The following is an 18697-nucleotide window of genomic DNA, read 5'->3' on the forward strand; positions in this document are numbered from 1 at the left end:
AGTGACAATCTATATAAAAAAAAAAGCAATGAAAAAATTACCTTGACTTATAGTTAGCTTTATTACAATAAAAATTCAGTTATACAAATTTAGAAATATGTTTTCTAGTTATAATTTTAATTGAGTTGTTTTGTATTTTGTGATGTCTATAAATGTTCTAAGTGTTTACAGTTGGAGTGATTTACATGCTGCATCTTAAGTTTTTGAAGACTTGGAAAAATTATATTTTAATATTGAAAAATGTATCACATAGTTACTCTGTCACATAATGTGTCAGTTAATTAGTTAGTAAGTCTGTTACCATGTTCTCAATCACTTACTGAATTAGTGGAGGTTAAACAGCCAGATTTGATTTAGTACCACAGATAGGAAAGTTTATTTTATATGTGAGTTAGACCTATCCCTTAGTTATTGTTAGTTCATGAAATTATGTAAGTTGTAGAGATTGCAGCTAAAGAGATAATCACTTTTTTCCTGTAAGCAGACTGGAATTAGTAATATTTTACTAAGTAATAAAAGAAAACAACACACCAATAGAGACTGTTGCAATATTAGCATAAGGAATAATAATATTTTAGTGTAAATAAAATAGAATCAAGACTTCAAGATGACAGTGTATGTTTGAACCAAGATTAAAAACATGTTGGAAATCACAAAACAGTGGTAATAACGTGAAGAAAACGAGAACAAATAGATGTGAAATAAATTAACAGAAATTAGAATAAAGAGAAGGAAAATTAGAAGATCAAAAACACAAAAGGTAAAAACAAGAGAATTAATAACAAAAATAAATTTCATTGAAGAGAGTATTGGAAATGTGCAGGAGGATAATAAGAACAAGGCTGAAGTCGTAAAATAAAATGAAATAAAAACCACTACAATATGAGCTCTTTCATAAGGTGGGCTTTTCTTCTTCAAGGGCAAACTGGTGGTGTAATCAAATGAATGATATTTATATACAGAGAGGGAGTTTAGTGATATTATGAAGGTCATCCAGTTTTTCCAGGAAATGTTTATTTGTCTATAAATTATTGTAAGTGTCTCATTTCTTATACAACATAGCCAATGGCAGTAATGTCTGTGGAAAGGTGTTAGGGATATTTTAATTTGGAAATGGCTAAATATATGTGTATTTAAAACTATGCTTAGGTGTTTAAGTAAAACAAAGGTGACATCTGGAGACTGATTTAAAAATATATGTCATACTAATTAATTTATAAAAACAGATATGAAAAGTTATCTTAAATGAACAGCAAATTTTAGAAAATTCAGCTTTCATATTTCATAAAAAAATAAGGAAAGAACAGTTATTTTTATTTTTTTGACAGAGATAAAACCAATGAACAGAGATCACCAATTCCAGGAGCTAGATTAATTCTGAAAGGTTGAACAGTTTAGATTAGCAATCCAATAAGCTTCTTTTATTTCTCTATTTGCTTTAGTTCTGAAAATTCATTATTCACCAGTAAGTTCACAATTGACCTGTAAAGACCATACCTGAAAACCTGTATGACATGCATGAAGTGACATAAATGATTGGATGTGAAACAGTTTCTTTGCAGGTTTTGTTTCCAGGCTTTAGAGATCCATACCTGGTTCCAATCCATTCCATACTCTCACTATGGTTCTAAATAATGAATTTAGATGATACAATGTAAATGCAATTCACTTTCAAATGTTAAAACTTTTCTTACCTGAAAAATGTATTTCAGAGATACCTACTTCTCTGCACCACAAAGAGTGAGTGATTTCCTTTACACACATAGTTATATAAGTTCTTGCACATTCTACAAGTCTTTAACAAAGCTCCCATTTCTACACATGCTAAGCGTTCTGTGCTAGTCTATAATATATAAAACTGTATAATAAATTACGCATAGTAGTTATTGAAAGGGAAAAATGAAGTATATTGTAGGTTAAACCACCAACGATAAGATGTTAACTACAGAGAACTATATTTTTAATAATACATACTGATGTGGATAAAACTGTTGGGTAATACTTTCTTCAGGTACCTTTAGCTGAATAGTAAATGGAAAAGTCTTAAATTAAAGATTACACAATAATATAACAGATAAACACTTATAACAATGTTTAAAAATGTTTAAAACAATACAATAAAGAAATTAGACTGTTTTTTACATATAAAACAATATACATGTATATTATAATTTTAAAAAGGAAAATCCACAACTGAAAATTTTGTAAAAGAAATGAAAAATTACTTGATGAAAGTTAAAAAAAACATCACTGAAAAAATAATACATGATTAACTAAATGCATAATACTGTATAAAAATGTTTAAAAGAAGTTAAAGCAAAGAACAGAAACTTTAAAAAAAGCTAAAGCTTTCATTTATCCTATCAAGATATCTTTGAACATTTTAAAGTAATTATTTTGCAAACTAGTGTTAAGCCACTGGTTTATCTGTGTTACAGCTTACTGTGACCCCAAAATGTATGAACAATATGTTGGTTTTTCCTATTTATAATTTTCTACAACACATGAATATGATGGAATATATGATGCATTTTTATATGTGGTTAAAATGATCCATTTTATTCATAGATTTTTTTTCTTATAACTTGTGTTCACTAATTCTCTATTACACTATTTTAACCATTTGTAATCATTACTGTACACATTTCTTTGTTAAAGTCATATAACCTTTGATGATTTAGAACATTTTCTTTCACAAATTTACTGTTCAACTACAGATAACTGAAGAAGGGCACTGCCCAAAGGGCTGTATCTACAATAGTATATATTAAAAAATAAATATATCTGTAGTAAACGTCATGTTGTCTTTGGTGGTTTAACTGATGACATACTTCTTTTGTTCTTAAAATGTAATAATAACTAACTATACTTTCACCAATAAGAGAGCAATACATCATCCATACTTAGTAATCCATACAAACATCTGCCTCATGAGGCAAACTAAATATACCAAAAGTGAAGGAAGAATGGGAGGTGGTGTATCAATCTGAAATACATTTACAGGTAAAATAAATGTTAACTTTAGAAATGTTACTAATCTTTTTTGCATCACTAAGAGCTAAATTCTCACCTTGAAATGGTGGAAAGAAATTACAATGATGAACTCTTTTCTGGAAACAGCACCAGGAAGGGAAAGCCCATGGGGTGTGATATCCATAAGGTGGGTAAGTTGATGGGGAGCATTTGTTGAAAGACTATGTCCATCTCAAGTTGAGAATACTCTTTGCCCAATAGAGGAAGTAGAGCAAAACATAATGCCATAGAAACCTTTTTTTTTTTTTTTTGGATGCCAACATATCACTGAGATGGACAGAATGGCAGACTGTTCAACTGTTCATTAACTTGCAGATGGATAGCTGGGCATGAGCATATAGTGTTATTAAAGCTATAATTCAGGCTACTCAATACTGGATATCATAAAAATGAGGTGTACAAAGAATATCATCCCACAGCTCATTGGTCTGGATCTAACAGTCAAGATTGGCTTGATTCATAATTTAATGACATGTCTTGTACTACACAACCAGGTAACACTCTAGCTCTACTTCTGAATACAGGTGTGTGTTCACTTGGTTTTGTATTACAGCAATCACATCACTAAATGAGAAATTCTCCATATCTACTTCCTCAGCAGCTTGTAACTAATGAAGCAAAGCCACCCCCTCCAAAAGAAACAAAACAAAACAAGTGTACTATAAGAAATAGGGGAAGAGAGAAATTTGCATGGGGAGAATACTGAAGATGTGAATGGACCACTGTCATCAGACACAATCACCTGGAATTATGTCCATTACTTAGAGACAGCACAAAGGTTACTACAACTAAAGACACCAGGTGTTTGTGTATAGACACCCCCTGACTGTCAATTTGTTTTACATTTTTGTCAATTAATAATTGGCTGGTCTTGTATAAAACTCCATATCAACAGCAGGCAATAAGCAGAGGCAGATGGCTTAACATTTTCCATGCTACCCATTGAATGCATATTTTGGGTAAGTATTTCCTGTTACACACCAACTGCTTATTGGTACATCCCACTGTCTGGATAATATATATATGTTGAATAAGGTAGTTATAAGACCAGAAAAAAACAAAGAAAAAACAAACAAGCAGTCCAGAAGATAGAGAAACCACTGTATGGATAGGTTCTAAATCTGGGAGAGAGTTGTTCTGTGGAGTGGAAACTGACAACAAGAGGGAGACAAAAGCCAGGATACATGAAACGTTACTGTGGTGTATGTGATGGGACACTATTGTATCATATCCTATAGTATCTGAAATTGAAAGTAAAGTGAGTGGAAAGGCAGTAATGATAGGAGGTCAAAAGTGAGAGAAAAATCCACTACAAATACCAGAAGATAGAGAAACCACTGTATGTAAAGGTACCAGATCTAGGAGAGAGTTGTTCTTCTATCACCTAAGCTTAAGTTTTCAAGACATGATTCATAAGTAGCTAAATGTGATGATCATGATCTTATATGAGAAAGACCAGAACCAAGACAAAAGAAGTTCTGAGAGTGAGTACTTCCACAATGGGGGAGGGAACAACAGATGTTTTTGAATGGATCACAATAAAAATACCAAACAGATGAGACAGAAAATGAAGGTTAGACTGTGAGGAGAGACTAGCTCAAAAATGTAGAACCAGAGAAACCTTGCTCTTGGCATCAGAAATGGATCAGCCATCCAGAGCTGTACCTCATTGGAACAGAAGCAGCTGAAAGGTGTAGTTACAGAACTGGTGGGTGTTAAGCACTAAGTACCACCTACAGTCACCAAAGATACAGAAACTCACATTTATATGCAGAAGGAGCACACAGTCACTGATCTGAGATCTGAAAGGCTCCAATCATATGCAAGTCTGTATAAATGGGAAAAAAGGGTATCCAGGGCCATGTGAGATCAACTGATACCTGCATTGACAGGTCATAAACTACTGAAGGAAATGTGTATGGGCAAATCTAAGAGGAACAAAAGATTCAAGAGAAGAGGGAATCCTCCAAAATAACTCATGCAGGAAACAAAGGAAACACAAGAGTCCTGGTATCAAAAACCTCCAAGTAACAAAGACAAAAAATGTAGGCTGTGCCTTCTCCACAAATGTAGTTAGAGGAGGGTTGAGATTGAAATGAGACTACTCCTGAAGGAAAAGGGAAGTCAAAACAAAGTAAGCCACACTCGGTGTGGTAAGTGGAGACCAAGTGTCTATAGATTAGTGATATAATAGGCTTCAAGAATATGACCTCAGAGAAAAAAAAAAGTCTGGGCCATAACCAACTTAAAAGGAACTATTGAGAATCAAATATTTGATCACTGAGGTAAATCAAAGGAAGCAAAAAATATGTAGACAAATCAAGATGTGGAAGTTATCCATCATGATGAGAAAACTGACCAAAAGAAAGACCAAAATTGGGTTAAGTGGGACGGACTAATAGCCTTCTGCCTTCATTGGAATGATAAAAAAATACAGAAGTAGAACTCTAGAATGGAGCAGAGGAATTACCTCACAGCCTATTCAATAGGAGAGGTGCAGAGTAAAAGATGGAAGGAAAAACCTCTGAGAAAGAACCTACAGAACTTCATAGGATGTAGCAAAGGGATTCACCAATGGAAAAGTTTTTACAGGACTGAAGTCAACAAGTAGCTCCAGGAATGAATTGCCTCCATGGCTTAAGGGAGATAGTTAATAGTAAGAAGAGGACAAGAGAAAGAGGAGGATCACTCCAAAAAAAACAATATATATAGACACACAAAATAAAAATCTGGTGAATACAAACACTGCTGAAGATACCAACTTAATTAAAAAAAACACAAAAACCCAAACACCATATCACAAGGACCCAAGACAGAAGTCCTGGATAAGGGTTAAACAGAAAATAAAGCAACCTAACAAGGAGCAGTCCAAAAAAATATCCAACTAAATGGAACAAATGGAAGAAAACCCAGAGCAAAGTGGAAAACAAATATGTGCAAGCTGCCTCACAAAAGCTGGAAGGGTCATGATGGATAAAAGGAGCAGAAGAACAAAAAAGAAATTGAAATACGGTGAAAAAGGGTAGATTGAAAGAAAAATGTAAGAAAAATATATCTCTAGACTCAAAGAATCAAGTGAAAGAGGACCATGCAGGTGTTCAAGATTTAGCAGAAATTAACTGCAGAAAGAGAAAACAAAAGACACATAACTGTAAATCCCAAGCATAGAAAGACAAAAGTAGAACTTCAATGAGAAGTTAAAGCAAGTGTAGTTAGTATCCTACATCAGAGATAAGAATCAACCCAGCCAAATTGTGCACAATGGCAGTAATATCACTGATCATTGTCTGCAGTTGTCATTACAGTATAGTATGACTTCTGTAAAAGAGTTTTAAAAACCTTGAAGGATATCATTAATGTGGGAACATTCAGTTGAAAACATGAAGCTCATATTATGATAGTCCTTTTTCTTAAATCATAAAGAAAGAAAATAACGGCAATAATTAAAAATACACTAAAACAAGTATGGCAATAGCCATAGATCTAACAATGACCTTGAAGATTACTGGATGCAACTTGTACATTGGATAACAATAACAGGTAGTAGGGCATGTTTCCCTTAACAATAAAAGGTGAATTTAAAGAAAATCAAAATCAAAATAATTCAAATGAAAGTTCTAACTGTTAAGTTTAAACTTAGTATTATTCTACTTGATAATGAAGAAAGGAAAGACTACACTTGTGTTTGTGGTGACTACTACACATAAAAGATGTGTCACCCTCCTACTGCTGGGGGGCTATGGTTTAATAATGATGAAACAACAGACTGGTACAATGCACATTAATAGATGTAGGAATGAGAGCTTTGTTAGAGGCCTGCAGCATGCTCAGGAACTTACACTGAAGTGCACACTCAGGTGAAAAGATTGTTTTGTTTTTGAATTTCACACAAAGCTACTCGAGGTCTATCTGTGCTAGCCGTCCCTAATTTAGCAGTGTAAGACGAGAGGGAAGGCAGCTTGTCATCACCACCCACTGCCAACTCTTGGGCTACTCTTTTACCAACGAATAGTGGGATTGACCGTCACATTATAATGCCCCCACGGCTGAAAGGGCGAGCATGTTTGGCGCGATGGGGATGCGAACCCGCAACCCTCAGATTACGAGTCGCATGCCTTAACACGCTTGGCCATGCCAGGCCCTGGTGAAAAGAACACAATTTTATTTTTAAACTAAAATACCTTTAAAATGAAACTAGAAGTATAATTTTAGCAGTTACCTCTTGGAAAGAATGATGTTACTACAAGTAATCTTTAGTATTTGAAATAATAATTCCAATAATTATCATTAATTTTTACAGCTTTATAGATTTCAGTTTTAGATTAATGTTACACATACTTCTACCAGCTTTAAGTACAATACTAAATATTTAAACATTTTAACATGCAAGTATTAAGTTATCTGAAGGAAAAAACTTATTCTGTGCAATAATTAAAAGGATTTCTTTCAATTCTTGAAAAAAGTATTATTTTGTACAAGATAAAACACACAAAAATAAAATGTGTGGAGCAACCAGTGACATCAAAGCTGTCTACTTCCATTGGCACTAAGACTAAATAGTTGTAAACAAAATGGGAATAAACCTGAAAGAACACAGTCAAAGGTTGACAAATACTACATAAAGTTTAGATACAAAGCATTTTTGTATTTATACTGTTTACAATACCATGCAATGCTTTTAAAACATTCACTTATGATATCTTTCATGGACACACATATATTCATTACAATATATTACATAAAAAAATAGCTTGTTCTCAGGCAATTATAATACTGCTTTAATGCTATAATACTATTTTATGAATTTATGTCATTATGTTTGGTATCAAATTGTAGATTATACTGTAAATTTTCATATTATACATTATTCAATTTCTTAATTTAAAAATAAATATTAAAAAAAACACTTTTAAACATTGATTTCTGTGTGTCACAAGGTATGTTAAATGCAGCATTGGTTCAGATTGGGTGTCCAAGTACAAAGCTTATTGTTTTGTACAAATTAGGATCTCAAATTACTGATACTGAGAAGCTAGAATATGAAATAAGAACCTCCTATCTTTTCTATTTGCTGATATATCATTCATATACTGAATTAAACACAGTGGCTCTACTCACCTCTTCCCATTTTTGAAAACAGGTCCTTATATGCACTTACATCTTGTGAATAACCAATCAAAAGCTTAAAATATCCCTCAAGTGGTTTTCTCAACCATTTTAAAGTATTACTTTCTGCTGGTAAGTTGGGTCTTTAGCCCGTTTGAAATTTCATATTCTTTAAGACCCAAATACAGCTTAGTTACTACACTTGATAAATTATAATGGTATCAGTATAGTAATTTATAAATTTTTGGTTATTCAAATGTATATATATAAAACCTTTAAAAATTATTTAATTTCTCATCTTCCACGTGTGAAGTTTCTTAAATATTAGCAACATAAGGCAAAGAGCAACTGAGTACAAAGGTTGTAACTGGAAGAGATAATTGTTTGCTTTACTTCTTTATTTAGAGTTCTATATTTTACAAAAGAAATAAGTTTAAAAACATATTTGTTAATTGTAGTAATGATAATACATATATAACTGAAAATACTAGCCCACTAAAGCTCAGCCAAGATAGGTAACTTTGTGATGACTAAAGGTCAGTTTTATGCTCTTGGATACAGTAAGATGGGTGCACATGTGCTGCATCCTTGTAGCTTCTGTGATGTAGGTTAGCAATGACTTAAAGGTCAATATAATAAATATATATAAATGTATAATGTTGTACAAGTCTTAAATTACTGACTGAGTATACATATTTTACCTCCACATCAATGTTATCAGCAAAATAACCCTGGGCTGCAAGTTCCTGCTATGCTCTTGCATGCTTTCCTTGAGATGCAAGAAGATCTCCAATCTGAACTTCTTCCTCATTACCACACCCAAGAAAGTGAACAACACATGTCCCTTCTTGTTCATTAGTACTCATAACACATGCTTCATAGAGAAGTCCATCTTCAGAAAATATTGCCTGACAGTAGTCTCCCAATTTATAAAGTTACAGTATATATGTTTACTATCACAATCTTCTTATATATATCATAAGCTTAATAAAATAGAGAAAACGTATTTCAAACTTTCTTTAGTGAAGAAAGTTTGAAAATAATTTTTACCTTACGCTTCTCTCATAAGACATATTTGAACTTTTAACTCAAAACTCAAGCTGAAACCATTTATTATAATTTAATTATAATTGAACAGCTGTTAGATTATGTAACACAATATGCAATTCTTCACCTTTGTTAGAAATGTTAAAAATTAAACTGCTAACCTTAACATGAGGATTAAATGTAGGCTATTATATTAAAATATTATTAATATAAATATATAAAGAAGAAGTGTGATTCACTTGTATGTCTGTTTATTCTACATACACTTTGTGCCAGTTTCAACTAAAGTTGGCTTGAATCTATATGCCCCCTCCAGGAACTGCCATAGGAGGATTGTGTTCATCTAATTAAGATGTCAGACACAAACGTAACCAACTCATATTTATCATGTTAACCACATCTAAAACCTCCTTGCTGGGTACTGACATTTGCTTGAAGGTAAGGCAAGGATCATCACAGTCATTTCAGGCCCTAAAATCATGGATGTGAGGTAAACACAGACTCCAGGGCATGATACAGGATTGACCCAGAAATCTGGAAACGTGTCATCCAGTATTTGCTGGAAGCTCACTGCAAGCAATAAACTCCTGTCACTGTAGGACTGTGCCAAAACATTCAAAGGTCAGTAACATCCATATCTCATGAGAGAATGAGGGAGTGCCCAAGACAGAAACAGAAATATACTGCTTACTTTCCATTACCCAATTCACAGAAGGAAGAATCAAGGGAGACAGATGGACAACCCCAAACCTGTGTGAGGACTAAAGTTGATTGGCTCTCTTGATATTCATAAACCAGCCTGCAGGATTCAAACATCTGCATGAGGATAGGATGAGCACATCCAATTGAAGAGGAGAACTGCATTTAGATGTTTAATTCTATGATGCCACTCAATTTAAGGGATGGTATACTCTTTACACCATCAGAACACCATTGCTGTATTTTGAACAGAATGGTTATATATATATATATATATATATATATATATATATATATAGAACCCATCCATCAGGATGCATCCATGGGACCTGTGCTCAATCAAGGACCTAGAATAGGACCACTTCACTTTCAGAATTATGAGAAGATAGTGGATCACCTTCCATGAACAATAAATGAAATCAACATTGATAAAATAGGATGGCCATGCACTCAACAACCAGATAGCTTTGTGTTAAATCTGAACTGTACAAGTACACTCCCATGGAGGCTGGTGCCACTCCTACTTACACTTGGAGAAAACAAAGTATGAAGGCCCCCCACTTTGCCCTCTTCTCCTAGAGTGGAGAAACATGCTCAAACAATCTGAAGGAAAAGCTTTTGTCTGCCACTCCAACAACAGAAAACTGTGGTTGGTACGGACTCCCAAGGATCACTGGTAACGTCTGGGAGATAAAAAGCATTGGAGGGACCTGAGGAACAGTACTCTGAAATCTGTGCAATATGTGAACCAAGTTTCCTACATGTCTGAAAGTAAACTGATCCCAGTTTATACAACCTGATGATAGGCAGGGACAACCAGGATTTCCTTTAGCTCTACTTGTGATTGTCCATGAGTGGCAGTCCATAATAAGGTGATACCATCCAATATGTGTCTAGATAGTCTTATGGAACACCTCATTTCAACACAGCCTGTTGCAGCCCATAGTAATTATAATTAAAATTGTTGTTAGTGTGAAACAGAGAAGGGATCCAGCAAAAAATAAAGGTATACTGGAATGAAATACTATATGATTGAGAAAATTACCTGTTAGAGTCTAACAGATGTAGTAAAATTGAAAGCATTCAGAAAAGGAAACTGCCAGATAATGTAAGAACTGAAATAGAAAATTAGTAGTAGTAGTCCACATACCAGCCCACTCAATGTCTTATAGAGGGCAATTCAACTGGGATGGTTAATGACATAGAAATATGATGAATCTAGTAAGATGCAACCTACAGAAGATTCCTCTTCTGTAATGATAATTTATTATAGGCTTATGTAAATCATTTACAAAGCCACCTTATGAAGGTAATGGAAGATAAGTCACAGGAAAACAAAGGATCCAATATATGAACAATTGATTCTTAGCATGTTGATATGAGTCAGTATGAGTCACTTAACACTACAGAGTCCTAACAGGCATAACAAATGATCATGATTGGAATGGTTAAAAAGGTGAAAAATGGCTGGCTGAAAAACTGTACAGAAAGAAGTGATAGGGAGAAATAGTACATTCATTTTACAACACTCAAGACAACTTAATGAGAACTAATATTAAGTGGCTTCACAGCCTTCATAGTATTAAGAGAGTCAGTAGAGATTATACAATTAGAGTAGTGCTAACTTCTATATATTTCAGAGCAAGTGATATTACATACAACTGAATAATGAACACAGAGCATGAAGGAAACTGTTAAACTAATACAAAGTTGTTGCAAACCACAGATGAACCCATGGTCAACTGATATTGAGTTATCTGTAAAAAAAAAGTAACTTGAAAAGTGTTTCTTAAATAAATGCCACTGTGCTTTCAGGCAGAAGTATCCAAGTTCTTTAGGTGACTCAAGGAATAACAAGTGGAGAAAGCAAGAATCCATGGTGAGATGAGCTGATTATAAGATTCTGTAGCAGGATGAAATGTCAGAATCATCTCAGTCAACTTTGCCTAAATACGGAGGCCAAAGGTATAAATCTTAGACTACCTATCTGCAAAATACATAGCCCAATAAGGCATAAAGATACAATGGCAGATGGGATACTGTGGCAGAGGTCAGAGCTTTGCAACATAATTTAAAGATACTTGAAAACATACGAGAAGTAATCTTCATATGATTTTGTTTACAAACTCTGGACTGGTGAAATGCAGGAAGCCCCTGGATGAAGTGCAGTCAAGAGTTTGATTGATTGATTGATTGATTTAGTGTTTTATGGCACAAAGCAGCGAGGCTATCTGCGCCAGACATTCGGTAAAATGTAAAAAAAAAATAAAAATAAATAAATAAATGTAGTAATAGACATAAATGGAAATGAAGGTAAAACAAAAAAGTATAAAACCAATGTTGACACCTAGTCTACAATGTTAAGATAGAATGCAGAGTATAAGAAGTTGTAAGGTATTACTCTAGCAAAAAGGTAATGATCATAACCCGCCAGGAAGACTAACAGGTAAGTTCAAGAACCACCGTCAGTCACCTGAAGTTGGTCTTTCCAGTCCTGGTTCTGGGTTATGTGTCATAGCAGCTATTATCAAAATGTAAAAGAAAATAAAAGTTTTAAAAGACACTCCGCAAAATCATAATAATGAGTAGCCAAATGTCCAGTAAAAGGATAAAGTCAAGTAAATGGAGTAAAATTTGTAGAAGTAATTGAAGATAAAAGCAAAACGGCAATTAAGACAGAAAATGGCGTAAAAACCAATGTTGACATCCAGTCAACAAAGTTGTAAAGAACTACCTGTAGCAGAATGGTAATGATCGTAACCCGCCAGGAAGACTAACAGGTAAGTATAAAAACCACCGTCAGTCACCTGAAGTTGGTCTTTCCAGTCCTGGTTCCGGGTTATGAGTCAATATGGCCAGTACTAAAAAGTTAAGTAGTAAAAGTGTGAAATGATATGCAGTAAAAGTATAATAACAACTCGCCAGGATGACTAACGAGTAGTTCAAACGGATAGTTCAAACAGGAGCGTTAGTCACCTGAAGTTGGCCTTTCCAGTCCTGGTGTCGAGTTATTTAATGTTCTGGCCATTGTCCAATGTCAAATTGAATGACAGAGATTAAAACTGTAAAAAAGGAACCACAATTAAAAGGTGTAATGAATAAACATGCAACACTTAAATGAGATTAAAAGGTTAATGGCCATTAAAAATTAAAAACATTATCAAGGTGGACAGAGTCACCATCACCAATAACTCTGTCCAATGTTACAGATTGACCCTGGGAAAAATATGTTTAAAATATTGCCGTCGTTGAGAATTGTAACGATGGCAAGAAAGTAAAACGTGGCTGATAGTGATTTGAGTGTTACACAAATTACACATTGGTGCATCAGTTCCAGATAAAAGAAAATGATGAGTTAAAAAACTGTGACCAATGCATAGCCTAGTGAGAACAACTTCCTCCTTCCGAACTTTACGGAAGCTAGATGGCCAAAGTCCAATTTTGGGTTTGATTTGAAAAAGTTTGTTGTCATGTTGCTCACTCCAAGTGGACTGCCAGCTGGTATGGAGCCGACCCTTGAAGACAACACCATAGTCCATGAACGGAATAGGCATAGGAGTGATGGTGCTGAAGCGGACATATTTAGCTGCCATGTCTGCAAGCTCATTCCCACGAATACCAACATGGCCTGGTATCCAGAAAAACTGGATTGAAGTAGCTGCTAATGAGAAATGGGCCAGTCGGTTTCGAATATCAGCGAGAATAGGATGTGAGCTAACGTGAGCGATTCCAAGGCAAGTATAGAACTAAGCGAATCAGTATAAATAGTGCAGTTGGAGTACTGCTCAGCTGCAATATGATCCAGGGCAAGAGATATGGCATACAGTTCAGCAGTGAACACAGAAGCTGTAGAAGGGATTCTGCGTGCAACTACTGACCCATAGCAAACCATAGCAGAGCCCACTGAATTACCTGATTTGGAACCATCTGTATAAATAGGAACTGAATGATTGTTTGAAAGATATTCATTGAATAAAAGACGGTACTTCCAATCTGGAGTATCTGCCTTTTTAGGTGACTGAAAGAAAGGTCACATTTGGGGCTGTAATAAGCCATGGTGGGATGGGCCGACCTGTGGAACATGCAATGTTATCCAAGGACAGACCCAATTCATCCAATTGCTTCCGGATGCGAAGGCCAAACGGAGCAATGACAGATCGTCTGTTCTGAAAAGTACTGCCCACCGAGGAAGGAAAACACATTTCCAGGTGGGATGCTTTGGTAAGGAATGAAGTTTCAAGTATATTGTAAAGATAGTTGCAAACGGCGAAGGTGTAGAGAAGGTTCATGAGATTCAATGTATATACTTTGAACTGGAGAGGTACGGAAAGCCCCAGTGCAGAGTCAAGTCCTTGGTGATGAACGGGTCCAGCATCTTTAAGGCGAGGGTCTGGCAGAGCCATAGACCATTGATCCATAATCGAGTTTCGATCTAATAAGAGCACGATATACCTTTAACATTGAACAGCGATCTGCCCCCAACTGGTAGAAGAGAGAACACGGAGGATGTTCAGTGCTCTTGTGCATTTGACCAAGCTGCTTTAAGTGTGGTATAAAGGTCAGTTTACGATCAAAGATAAGCCCCAAGAACTTGGTCTCCAGGACAACTGGCAGCAAAACTCCACCGATATGAAGTTCAGGATCAGGGTGAATACCCCGTCGACGGCAAAAGTGCATGCATACAGTTTTGGAGAGAGAGAAATTAAAGCCGTTCGCCATAGTCCACTTCCGTACACAATTGAGGGCGGTTTGTAGTTGCCGCTCAATATATCTCATGTTTGACGACTGACATGAGATGTGAAAGTCGTCGACATACAGCCCATTCGCAACAGTGAGAGGGAGTTGTTCAGTGATGGCATTTATCTTTATACTGAAGAGTGTAACACTCAATACACAGCCTTGAGGGACTCCAAGTTCCTGTACAAAAGAACGGGAAAGTGTCGAACCCACACGAACTTGGAATCTCCTGTCCATTAAAAAATTTTTAATAAACATGGGTAGATGGCCACGTAACCCATATGTATGGAGGTCTCGCAAAACGCCATACCTCCATGTTGTGTCGTAAGCCTTCTCTATGTCAAAGAATATTGATACAAGATGTTGGCAGTTGAGAAAGGCTTCTCTGATAGATGTGTCAAGACGAATTAGGTGGTCTGTGGTGGAGTGCTGTCGACGGAACCCACACTGGGTGGGCGAGAGGAGGTTGTTTGATTTAAGGAACCAAACAAGACGAGCATTAACCATCCTTTCTAATGTCTTACAGAGACAGCTCGTCAAAGCAATTGGACGGTAGTTTGAAGGAATCTTGGGATCTTTCCCTGGCTTAGAGAAAGGTAAAATAATAGCCTGGTGCCAAGCATCAGGAAAAACATTCTCCTGCCAGATCCGGTTGAAAACAATCAGAAGGACATCAAGAGAAGCAGGAGATAGATGGTGCAGCATGTCATAATGAATATCATCCGGTCCAACAGACGTACTGGCAGACCGATGAAGGGCCATTTTTAGTTCCACCAGGGTAAAGGGACGATTATAGTCAAAGAAACAGTCAGTTCGAAAGGAAAGAGGTGATCGCTCCGCCCGAGTCTTGATGGCCAGGAAGGTGGAGGAACAAGCAGAAGTGCTAGATACCCGGCAAAAGCTTTCACCTAGAGTGTTAGCGATGTTCAACATCAGTCACCTCCTGACCATCAGAGAGTAAGATCGAGAGGGGATAGAATTGTAGTGTCCATTAACCTTTCGAATCCTGTCCCATATGATCTTGGAACTGGTGGTAGAAGATATACTGGTTGTGAACTTAATCCAAGATTCCTTCTGGCTGTGACGTCTTACCCACCTAGCATGTGCACGGGCCCGTTGGAAAGCAACCCGGTTTGAAAGTGTGGGATATCTACGAAAAGTATCCCAGGCCCGCTTTTGAGCCTTCCGTGCTAAGTGGCAAGCAGGATTCCACCACGGACGAGGATATCGTGGAAAACGTGTCGAGGTTTTAGGAATACACTGAGCAGCTGCATGTGTAATACAGTCAGTTACCGCTGCTACACAGTCGTCTATTGATGGCTGATTTACGATGACAGGATCAAGTTCTGCGAGAGCAGTGAAAGTGGACCAGTCTGCCTGATCCAGCTTCCACCGGGCACGCTGGTAGGGTGGCATCGACCACGCCAGTCTCTCTTATAAGGATTGGAAAATGATCACTGCCTAGTGGATTACTGTCAACCCTCCATGAAAAATGGGAGAATAATGAAGGGGAGCAAACTGAGAGATCAATAGCGGTAAAGGACTGACTAGGTGCATGAAAGTAAGTGGAAGAACCAGTATTGAAAAGAGAAAGATTGTGATCAGAGAGCATCCGCTCTACAGATCGGCCCCTCCCATCAATAATAGCACTTCCCAGAGGGGATGATGTCCATTAAAATCCCTAGGATTAGAAATGGAGATGGCAATTGTTCAACGAGAGCATCCAGATCTGATTGATCATATGTCTTTCCAGGGGACAGGTACAGAGAACAAACAGTGATGGTATGACCCAAGGAAACACGGATGGCTACAGCCTCCAAGGGTGTGTTGAGTGACAAAGACAGGGTGGGCACGTGTTGATCAACCAACAGTGCCACCCCTCCATGTACTCGACCATCACACAACCTGTCATTTCTGTACAGAGAAAACTGCCGAATGGAGACAGTATCAGCAGTTTTGAGAAATGTTTCTTGTAAAGAAAGACAAACAGGATGGTAGGAAGCAATCAGCGTTTTGATATCATCCAGATTAGAACGTAAACCTCGACAGTTCCATTGTATCAAGGTGGCCATTTTTAAGAATGGGTAGGTGAAGTGGCTGGAGAACCCTTCGGTTTACGACCATGTCTTTTTTCTTTACTGTCTTTAGTTGGAGGAGGTCTATCAACCTCCATGGATCCTGCTCTGGGTCAGGTGGGCAGGTTTTTGTTATTGGAAGGGGAATCCAGTGACTGAGGACGCGAACGAATAATTGTTTTGTCTCTTGTGGTGGGAGAAAAGATGTATCAGAAGAAATGCCTGTATTTGAAACTGAAGGACGTGGATCTTGAGGTGTGTTGGAAGGTATGGGAGGGACAGAGATAGGTGTGGTAGTTGATTCATCAACCTTTTAACCACGGAGGTCAAAAGGCTTTTCATTTGTTTTGAAAACGATTCTTTGGAGGCACAGAGAGATCTGTCTGCACTCCCACTGTAGTTGTGGAATGAAGTGCAGCAGCATATGTCCGAGATGGAGTTGTGGACAGCAATTTCCGAGCCTCAGGATAACTAATGTTATGTGTCGTTTTCAAACGCTGCACCTCTTTTTCCTCCAACCATTTTGGGCAAGAATGAAAGTAAGAGGGGTGAGAACCATTGCAGTTTATGCAATGTGGGTTCATGTCACAGTCATAGGCATCGTGGTCCTTGCCTCCACAACGAGCACATGTCAGGGAACCACGACAAGATGTCTTTGAGTGGCCGAATCTCTGACATTGGAAACATCGAAGAGGGTTTGATATGTATGGCCGAACCCTGCAAATGAGATAACCTGCCTTGATGGTGACAGATGCACGTGGTGAAGTAAATGTTAAAACGAGGGTATCTGTTGGCAGTGTAATTCCATCTTTGCAAGTGGAGATGCGCCTCACTGCAGAAACTCCTTGAGTGGAGAGACCAGCGAGAATCTCTGACTCGGGAACGTTCTTCAAATCCCTTTCAACAATACCTCCTCGTGAAGAATTCAAGGTAGCATGGGGTGTAACCTTAATAGGTATATCCCCAATTGCCTTTGATTTCAACAGGAGTTCACTGTGTTGGGATGTGGATGTTTCAACTAATATGTCACCAGATCGAAGTTTCTTTACTGATTTTGGAGAGCCAGCAAGTCCCTCTAGTCCCTTTTGAATAAAAAAAGGGGACATTTGCCCTAAAGGTTTTTCCAAAAGAGAATGTAATATAAGAAAATGAGGTACGTGTGTTTCTGATGTTGAAGATTGCTGTTCTGAGTATTCAAGACGTGGTCGCTTACCCATTGACTGTTTTTTTACAATTTTATTTAAATTTTTTGAGGATCCATAGGAAAAGGAAAAATTTCGGTACCCACTGACCCCACCCACCATGGAGCCCTACAAGGGGACGCACTACAAAGTCACGCAAGGACAATGCAGCAACGCCAGGGTTTCTTGAGCACTATACCCAAACACCAGCATCAGGCACAATGTCCACAACACCCGTTGAGAACTTCCAACACTGGTACTTGGTTGACTCTAGCCCAAGTGGACCAGCCGATTGACCCAAGTGGGGCCACCCAAAGGCCGCCCGTCTACAGGAATTCGAGGCCAAAGTGGTGTGTTAGGGTTGGACCCCTCAACCACCAGGATCCTCTCCTCCCCTTCACGGGTCGCCACGCACGGCAAACACGTGGGTGGATGTTTAGATCCCAGAGAAGGTAACCAGATAGAACAGAACCTTCCCTGGGAGGTCCCTCACCACGCACAGGAATCCACACCGAGGGGACAGTCAAGAGACTGACAGTCCTTCTTAGATAAAATTATAGATCTTAAGTACAGAGCACTTATTAGCTCCCCAAGAGGTGGAAAAGAGGATGCAAAGCATATTCAGTACTGTTGTAATTTGTCTTTAAGCTAATTAATATGTGGAATAAAAGTCAGCTTACTGTCAAGAAGAAGTCCTAAGAACTTGATTTCAGCTATCAAAGGGATTTGTGCACCTTCCAGATGGAATTGGAAGTGTGTAAACCATATTGGTAACAAAAATGTATGTAGCTGCTTTTAATTAATCTTATTCACATGAGC

At 37.2% G+C, this 18697-nt stretch overlaps 1 protein-coding gene across 1 annotated transcript in view; it reads right to left on the bottom strand.

The window, feature by feature from the left end:
* Positions 1–18697, bottom strand: part of LOC143222586 (nonsense-mediated mRNA decay factor SMG5-like) — a 30662-nt gene that overhangs the window by 3208 nt on the left and 8757 nt on the right. The window lies entirely within an intron of this gene.

The sequence above is a fragment of the Tachypleus tridentatus genome, chromosome 8, assembly GCF_004210375.1.
Source record: "Tachypleus tridentatus isolate NWPU-2018 chromosome 8, ASM421037v1, whole genome shotgun sequence".
NCBI lineage: Eukaryota > Metazoa > Arthropoda > Merostomata > Xiphosura > Limulidae > Tachypleus > Tachypleus tridentatus.